Raw genomic sequence first — 10,447 nt, forward strand, 5'->3', positions numbered from 1 at the left:
GTGTTATTTTGACAACATGTGAGATGGGAGTTGTTGCGGGATTCTAAGAGGTGGAATCCTATATACCTAAAAATTTCCAGGTAAGAAACTTTGGCCACTTTTTTTGAAACTATAACTTGTTAATTTGAGGATTTTAGTTGGACAACTGATTTCTGAAAAAAAAAAAAAAAAAAAAAAAAAAAAACTAATTTCAAGAAAAAATCTTGCACTTTAGGCATTTTTTTGTTGAAAAAAACCATTTTCTTCCTTTTATGTTCCGACCATGCAAGATAAAAAGCTAATGCCAAAAAGACTCTTACTTTAACTTGGTAATTTAAGCATTTTCAGTATACATATGCCATATGCATTTTAGCATAAATATACCGATACATGATGCATGGTACATTAATAGATATGTGGTGATGTAAACTCTGTTTTTAGGTAGTCGTCAATCATTATGTGGTGATGTAAGTTGTCTTAAGTTTGGTTTTTCGTGGGGAAACCATTGATGCAAATAGAAGCTTGAGGATAGATCAAAATTGAACCCAATAGAAATTGTTTTAAGTTAGGTTTCGTGGCATGAGTGACACTTTTTCCATGCACACATCTTCAGAATTCACGTCGTTTTCCCAGAGTTTTCCGTTCGATATTCCATGACCCTCTTTTAAATCATTATGTTGTTAAAAGACACTTTGATCATTATCTTTTAGGGTTACAAAACGTAATACGTGAGTCAGTTTTTCTTAAAAAATGCTTATAACCATTAAATCATAAGTATCATCAATGAGACAGTTTCTTTCTCATGAGCTATGCTACCACACCCAAAAGCTTCATTGATAATACGAAGTGTATTAGAAACGTCAAGTTTCTCCATCTTTCTTATTGGATTCCATTTTATATTTGATATAACTTGGAGCCATTTTTTTTTTCTGAATCTAATAACAGAGAGAATTAAAAGGAGGAATGTCAGTTGTGCTGAGGAAGATGGGATCAGTCAATTGCCAGAACACTTGATAGACTCGATCTTAGAGCGGGTCCCAGTTCAAGATGCTGTAAGGACAAGCATTATATCAAAAAAATGGAGGTACAGATGGACCACAATGAGGGCACTGGTTTTTGATCCGAAGTTCTCTAAAAAGTTTGCAAAAAATGGAGCTTTTAGTCGTAATGGTTTTATAAGGATCATAAACAAAGTCTTGATCCTTCACAAGGGTCCGATCTTGAAATTTGCTCTTTATATACCAAATATGTTTCTTGATAGCTTCCAAGAAATCGATCAATTCATGCTACTCCTATCAAGAAACAGTCTCATGGAACTCATCATTGTTAATGCAAATCAACGTTATGAACTTCCTTCTTGTGTATTTTCTTGTCTAGAATTGAGAAGTTTGAAAGTGACAAAATGTTTCTTCAATCCACCACGTGAGTTTGAAGGATTTCTCAATCTTGAAGAACTTATTCTAAAGCGTATTGATTTTGGGGGTAGATTGTGTGGAACTAAGATCAACCTACCACGGCTTAAGACGTTGACCCTGAATATGTGTACAAATGTTTACAATTTCAACATTAAGGCTACAAAACTGCAGAATTTAATTGTCATTGCTTGTCCTGATGCCATGTTGCTTCAGTTATTGGACAACCGATGCCTTTTTCAGGTTTGGATTGCTTTCGAGAAACCCATACAAGATTTTGTAGGAGTTGAAAAAATGACTTTGGCCAAAATGTTGAGCAACTTTCCAAGAGTTATACAGTTCAATATCGACAGTCATTTTCTTAAGGTAAACTTTTTATTCTTTTTCTTAAGAGATCCTATATTTCCGGTCTATTGTAATTCTTTTGCATAATTGTAATTCTTTTGTATATTGGGTAAGTTAAAAACTAACTTTCATCTCACAGTTTTTTATTGCAGAAAAAATTCCAAAATTGCTTCCACAAACAATTTATAATTTAAAGCAATTGCGGTTGTTCCATTATCAACTTGCTGATTTGCATCAACTTCACGGTGCTCTTTGTTTGCTTCGGAACTCACCAAATCTTGAAACGTTGTGTATATTCATGGCAATGGTAAAGTAGAGAACATTATAGGTAAAAAGTTTTCGCTTATCCGATACAAGAGTTGATGCTAAACTGTGGTTGCATTTTTTGTTGTTTTAGGAGACTCGGGTTGATGTGGGAGCAGCTTCAAATCACTTGGAATCCCCAAACTGCTTGGATTGTACATTGGAACATTTGAAAATTGTTGAGATGAGACATTTAAAAGGATCAAAAGCGGAACTGCTTTTTATAAAGCTTCTTCTTGCTCATTCCCCTTCTCTCCAGAACTTTACCATTACACCAAGTCAGAAAACTGATGCTCAAAAAAGATTTGACATTGCTAAAGATGTGATGCAGTTCCCTCGAGCCTCAACAAAAGCAAAAATGTTCTACTTGAATCCCAAGCCATAATCATGTAGGTGATAATGTTCAACCACATTGCAATTATTTTGGGGTGGCATTACTGATTTTTTGTATTTATTTTTATGTCACGTGATCAAGTACAATTTTAAAGTAGATGAACAACAATTCAACATCAATTTACAAAAATGTAGACAGATACCTACAACCGAAATCAAGACTTCGTTAAAGTAAAATACGAGATTTTTGTAGAATGATAAAAATGACCATTTTAACGTTTTGTAATTTTTTCCTGCTAAATGAAATGTTCCTGTTTGAGAAAATATTTGAATTAACTTGCTGAATAATTATAAAAATTATAAAAAATGCTCTATTAAAAAGGTGAAATTGTGAAATCACCACCAAGCATCATGTTGTATTCTGTTTGAGATTACAACATCCATATGCAATCATTTCCAAACAATACAATGTCAAACTACAAAACATGGTTGGATATGTCTTCTTTGTGGCTTTGTTGGCTCCCGAAACACAATATGTGTGGGATTAAGGTGAGGACAGTTATATTCATTGTTTAAACCAATCTAAAACAGATGGAAAACTGAGTGGTGTGAATTAACCACCTCTTAACAAAATGAATCAACTGCCTCTTAATCAACAAACACAACCTCATTTGAGTGCTTAACAGGGGGCATAGACAGACATGAAGTTAATCAAAAGTAATGCTAGAAACCAAAAGGAGGATGTGTTTGAATCATCATTCTTCAAAGATGCGGGCTTCTTTCATAATAACTCAATTATTGCAGTAAGGCAAAACCCACATCAATTTACAAAATACTAATAAAGTCTAAATAGGGATCACTCATTCGGATGTAAGTGTACAAGAGGAATCACCAAAAAGTATCATATCAACATATCATATTATACTATGAAAAATGTATTTTTTCTTTCATCTCATGCAATGAAACCCTTAACCATTCAACTTTCAATATAATATATTTAATTTATTAATTTATATATATATATATATATATATATATATATATATGTATATTATAAGTTTAGGTACTCAAACTCACCATATTACGTCGTTTTGTATCACATATACACATTGTAATTGTCCAATGTTCTTCTAATTCAACTTCTAACTTAATTTAATTCCAAGATATTTATAAATTTTACATTTATCTTCCTTTTACATAATTTTCATTTTTAACTATAATATATATAGCCTAATAGGTGTTCGACATAAAGATGTGATGTAAGAGGAAGATAATAGTGAAAATTTGAAAATCTTGAAAGCAAATCAAGTCAGGGGTTGAAATTTAAGAACATTATAATGAATATATCAAACAAAACGACGTATTATGGTGAGTTTGGGTACCTAAGCTTATATACCCTTAAGGGTATATTCACTTTTCCCTATATATTATTAAATATAAATTATTATCATATTAGTTATAAATTTTTTGAATTGTCAATCTAATATCCTAATTTATTAATTGTCAACATAATAAACTAATTGTCGATATGATGTTAAATCGAAAACCTAAATCAAAATATCAAACAAATTAAAAATGTTTTTTAAGTTATTTCTAAATAGCTAAAAAAGAAGTTTTAAACGTTCACAACTTTTCAAATCATTTTTAAAAGCGATTCTAAATAAGTTAATTAATGCAAGATCACTACAAAAAAATAAAACTCTACACCTACACTTTAGTCTTCTATAACTTTCTAATGATAATAAGATGCCTACTAAATTAATTAACAATAATAATAATAAATAGTGATATATATAATAGATTAAATTACATTACTTTACTAACAATTGTTCATATTTGTAACGTCCCAAATTTCAACCCACATTTTTCGATTAAAACTTTAAGTATTTATTTATTTCACAACTGCAAGATTTAAAACATTTATCAGAGTATCATTAAAAATTATCAAGTACACAAATCCCCCATTGATGCAATGCAATCAAGCCGTGCCCCTCCTTTAATATAAGAACACCTGAAACATGTAAACCACAAATCGTAAGCACAAAGCTTAGTGAGTTCCCAAAATACCACACATAGCACAACACAAATAAACAACTATGGGTTATCAGCAACCTTGGGGACTATCAACAATCCCAGTGGGCTAACAGCACACCCGATGGGTTATCAGCAAACCTGGAGACTATCATCAGTCTCAGTCACATATATACAACATAACACAATAATAACAGCTAGACCCAGCTGCTCATCACAGATACAATTATTCTACCACACAGGCTCATACAAACATGCAAGAGTCACAAAGACAACTAACATCCTACATACATAATTTAGTGAGCCGACATTGGTGCCTTCGACTTACGAGCAAGGGAGAAGACTCACCTGAATCGAAAAAACCCTGAAACACTACGACACGATCTCTTTTCTGCATTGCTTGCACCCGTAAATCCACTAACACCAGAACCAGATGAAATCTTATTTAATAGCCCAAAACCCTCAAGTTTGACCTTTGGTCAAACTTGGTAAAAAAGTCATCAATCAACGGAAGTCAAAGTCAACAATTCAACTTCAGGCTGAGTACGCCCACCGTACTCAGCTCGTACGCATGGCGTACTCATCGTCCAGAATCGGGACCCCGTACGAGTACGCGCATCGTACTCAAAGGTACACCCAACGTATTCAGCCAAATGACACTTTTCCATTAAGTGCTTAATCTCTTAAGTTCTTTCATCCAACACTCAGATCTAGTCCTACAACATCATTTTAAGTCATAAAGTTTCCACCTTTATGAGTTTCCATGTCTATACATGTAACACCGTAAATTTTCAAACAAAATTTTCATTTAAAATCATATAATTCTCATAACATATTTCACAAAAACCTCATTTATTTAATTTACAAATCGCAACTCCATATTTGTTTGATTAAAATCCAGGATCCTCAAAACATAACTCTTTCGCTTGTGTGTACAATCAAGCCGGTGCCTTCCCGTGATCCTGAGAAAACCTGAAACACATAACATACAACACGGTAAGCACAAAGCTTAGTGAGTTCCCCAAAATACCACACATATCTCAGCAGCCTCTCATGGCTATACTCAGATAAGACCCTCCGGTCAATGTGTCTCAGTGGGACCCTCCGGTACCATAACTCGGGTGGACCCTCTGGTCCTAACTCAGCAAGGCATAGCATAATAACAAAGCATATCATAATCACGAAGCATAATGCGTAATATAGATATCACATAACTCAGCGTGAGCATATATAAACAACGTTTACGTTGACTAACATAACAGCATAAGTCACGAAGACAGTATGCACAATAACGCATATATCAATATAACAATGAGACCCTCTGGTCAATAATGAGGACCCTCCGGTCCAGTATCTCTATGAAGACCCTCCGGTCACACAGTAACTACTACTCAGATGTATAGTGAGAAGACTCACCTTGACAGCAAGCAATCATCCTCAAACTCGAATCTCGAACAAGCCACCGCTTAACACATAGGGTAATTATCTCAATAAATACTCGATTCTCGACTCTAAGTAAACCGAAGGTTATTCTTCCTCTTTCTAACTCTTGAAGTGGATAAAAGACCATTTTACCCCTCCATGGTCTCCATTACTCATGTTGACCAAACCCTAAAGTCAACAGAAGTCAAACTCGAGTCAACAATCCATATTGACCTGACTCGCCGAGTGCACCCATGTGACTCGTCGAGTCCAATTGTTTTCCTCAGAAGTCTCGTGGAGGTTGACTCAGCTCGTCGAGTTGACTCCCAACTCGTCGAGTTATTGCATGGTCGTGAACATCGGGACAAACCCTAACTGACTCGTTGAGTCAGCTCATGGACTCGGCGAGTTTACTCAACCTGATCACTCATTCAGACGCCCAATGTCAGATCTACCACACTAGACTCTAGATCCAGTCCTTAAAGGTACAGAAATCGCGTAAAGTCTCGACCTTTACGTTCATGCATGACATATATGACCAAAAATGCCAAAACAAGTCTTACAAAGGGTTAGGTGCTCAAAGTCTAGTCTCTAGCTCAATAAAGTTCAGGTCCTTAGGCTCTCCCTACCCTCCACACTTCAGATATGAGGTTTCAACCTCAAATCATACACAAAAGGCTCATTGACTCTAAACAATGGAAGAAAGCCCTAGAAAACTCCCATATCAAGATCTCCATAGAAGATGAGCAAATCAACATCTTTACCTCAAGAAAACTCTGCTGAATCTGAAGATCCAAAGTCTCCTCTTGCTCTAACCTCAATACTCATCACTTCTCCTTCAAAGAATGCACCCACAATCACTAATTTAGCTCTTCTCTCCCTCTCTAGCTCTAATGGAGATTAGGGTTTGATCTGTGACAACCGTCAAATTCTGGTCTAGTCAAAGTCAAATAAAGTCAACAAGTCAAACCGGTCAACTCTACTAACTCTTGTATACTAGGGTTCACTTTATGTAATTACTGTACAACTCACTATTTTAATAAGAAATCATCACTTGAAAAGTTTGTATTTTTAGATTTCTTGAACCCTAATTGGGGTAAGTGAGGTAGCAAAGCGATAAAACACTATTACATACCCTTCGGAGGTGTGTAAGACTCTTAAACATGGCTAAACGGGGTTTGCGGACCTTGCGTTTCAAAGCCAAACACTCAAAAAGGCCACAAAAGAAGTCTCTCCCAATCTCTTTCACTCCATCTCTCTCAGCCTTAAATCTCTCCCAAATCTCTCTAAGTATGCCAAATCTCTCCAAGTATGTCAAATCTCTCCCAAATCTCTCTAAGTATGCCAAATCTCTCCAAGTATGTCAAATCTCTCCCAAATCTCTCTAAGTATGCCAAATCTCTCCAAATATGTCAAATCTCTCCCAAATCTCTCTCAAAATCTCTCTCAACTTTTTATAATCACTCGGGGCATCCCGACCCTCGAATTTGACGAAAACAGCTCGAAAACGGAAGTCTACGCGAAAAACAGCCTTAAGGAGCCGAACCTTCTTAGGAACCGAACCTTCTTAGGAGCCGAAACCTTGCATCAGAACCGAAACCCTCTCAGCCGAAATGGACCGAGGGCTCAGTCTATTTCGGTCCCCTGACCATTCCGAACCGAGACCTGACCTTCGGCTCTCCCCTTCCCACCTTCGGTCCGAGAGGCGACTCTACGCAGCCGAACCCTACTCTCGGTTCCTCTTCTACTTTCGGTTCTAAGGGCTAGGACCGAACCTCCGGCCCTGAACTTCGGAAATTGGCAGTTTTTGCCCGGTTTCCAATATTTTTAGAGTTTTGAACCCGTTTTTCGAGATTTTAACATGGGATTTTCACCCAAACTCGTATTTTAACATAATAAACCCTAAATATTCATATTTAATTATATTTTTAAGAAAATCCTTACTTAGGAATAAAAATCTAATGGGTATGGCTTAGAGGTGGAGTGTTGACCTTGCTTTAGTGTATGACACAAGCAACCACCCCATGCCCACTCCATGAACCACCCTTGTCCTTCCACCATATCTAGTCATTCCATAGTACTTTTCCCACCATTTTTCAGCCACACACTTGGTCAAGAGCTGGAAAGCCCTCCCCTCTCCTCACATTTCCCTCATTCCCCTCATTTTCCACCAAAGAACAAACTTCATTCTCTCTCACTTTCTCTCTCTAAATTTCGAGATTCAAGGATATTCTCCAGACTTTTCTTCTACTTTTGGTAAGTATTATCATCCTCCATATGATTATTTCACTCCTTTCTACTCCAATCATAGGTTGCTTACACAAACTTCATCATATTTGTGTTAGTTCTTCGAATCTTCAAGCAACCTTCTAAGTGTTCTTGAGTTGAACACTACCTTTCTTCAACATCCACCCACTGAAATCACACAAGGTGAGTTCATACCCCTATCTTTTCATGTTTTTCTTAAGTTTTAAGGGGGGGGGGGGGAATACAAGTTAAAACACCAAGAACACCACTAAACTTACCCAACAGCTTTCATCAGAAAAGTTTAACTCGATTCATGGACTGTTTTGGTCAACTTAAACATTTTAGTTTTCAAAACTGTATTAGGTGATAATAGTTCAGGTTCATAAATTTAAAATGACTATTTGCACATCACCATATGATTTTTCTACAATTTATGGTGATTTTTACAAAACTGCCTATCATTTCAAGAACAAATCCGGACCAGTCTGTGAATATGAGCTTTTTCACACAAGTGGGAAGTCACTAAAAATCATAATAAAATTTATGAACAAACTAGACACATTTTCCAAACTCTCAGAATTTACAGATTCTGATTTGGACTCTTGATGATTTTTCTATAAATCTTCTAAGAACAGGAATAGAAATGTTAACACTAGAAAAATGTTATCTATTCATTCATACCTTGTAACTTGTTGAGCAAGGTGTGTATCATTATGTGCATATATGTGTTATATTATATGTCATTTTGTCTTGGTAAATAGACATACAGAAAACAAATGGATTTTTACCTTCACAAAGATGGTAATTTATTTAAAATAAACAAAGTTTATTTCCATTGCATTCAAACATTTTGATAGACTATTGTAAGCATAGTTTATGTTCACTACTACTACTATCATTTGATAAACTATAATAAGTATAGTTTATGATGCACTACACAACAAGTTCATTACGAAAGGTTTCATTTACACAAAAAGGGTTTTCATTCACTTCACGTAAATCCGTTAATGACTAAATTGTGAGACATTCGCTTCATGTTACTTTTCAAGTAATGCACTATAAGTCCTGTATTGTAACCAGAGTGTCTTTAAGGGAGAGCGTGATAGTTGTGTATAGATCTATATTGGGATTGACACCCCACACCTTGCTGCTAGCTACAGTAGGACCTCGAGGTCTACGGGTGACAAATGTCATATCAGTTCCGACGCCTGAAGAACGTCGTTTCAGGCCATCTAAGTCATAGTATGGTTATAATAACTCACATAAAGTATTAACAACTCATAGGAATTACGTGAATTTCATTAAATCAAACGAGTTTATATCAATTTAAACTTGCATTGTTTTACTATAAGTATGGAAATTACTTGTACATTTTGGTCTTTGGATTTAAGGCTGCAATTCACACTCTAAGGAAAATATTGGATTTTTCTGAACAAACATTACTTTTACAAAGGAAAAGGTTTTCATCACTGCATTCAAAAGCTTATGAACTCACCAACTTAATTGTTGACACTCTTTTAAACTACTTGTATTCTCAGGGAATAAATAAACAGGTAAACAAGCGCTTTTGAGGATGGGACGTTAAGGCGTCAAACATTTCATTTTTGTCAACATAATGTAATTGATTTGGAAACATGTAAACATATACTATGATGTAACCTTTTCAATTATATTTATGTTGGTTGTGTTTACTTTGATCACTATTAAAATTGTTGTTATGATACTATACATGAAGTCCTCCACCCTCGGACGTTTCCGCCATCCTTGGTTTGGGGGTGTGATAGATTGGTATCAGAGAAATGTTTATAGTGAACTAAGTATATCGAACCACGTAAGATATACAAACTATAAACCCATTTGGGACTGAAAGTCTCTGGTTGAACATTTTCAAATGACTTTACTTTTAGAAAGTAAATGGTTTCTTGTTAAAAGTATAAGTACATGCATACATGCTCGCATAGTGTCATAACTATGAAGAACATAAAGTAAAAGAGGAGGAGTTGTACGTTACGAGTATGCCTTGGGATATATGGTCAAGTCTGGGATGGATATAGCCTGATCAACTACATCTGTCCGAGAAGTGACTTGCATATATTGGGGGATAGTCGTAGTGGACAACAAATCTGACAACCTAACATCACCCTATAATGAATACACTAAGAACCAAACATAACATTTAAAAATACTATAGGAGTATTTTGTAAATTTATAACTCGACATTTTAGATTCATTTCATATCTCTTACACCCCTATTCTCGTACGGACATCATGGCGGGATTCCATCTACCTGGAGACCCTCACTTTCCTAATGAGGGAAACGCCAGATGGCTCGAGGCAGAACCCGAGGAGATGATCGAGGAGGATCCTGAGGAAGA

The 10,447-nt window shown here is 35.6% G+C and overlaps 1 pseudogene; it reads left to right on the top strand.

Annotated features, from left to right (window-relative positions):
* Positions 1-369: 369 nt before the first annotated feature.
* LOC145122352 (F-box/FBD/LRR-repeat protein At1g13570-like) lies at positions 370-2,424 on the top strand (annotated as a pseudogene).
* Positions 2,425-10,447: the final 8,023 nt, after the last annotated feature.

This window comes from Lactuca virosa, chromosome 1 (genome assembly GCF_052849685.1).
Source record: "Lactuca virosa cultivar CGN04683 chromosome 1, Lactuca_virosa_CGN04683_v6, whole genome shotgun sequence".
Taxonomy (NCBI): Eukaryota; Viridiplantae; Streptophyta; class Magnoliopsida; order Asterales; family Asteraceae; genus Lactuca; species Lactuca virosa.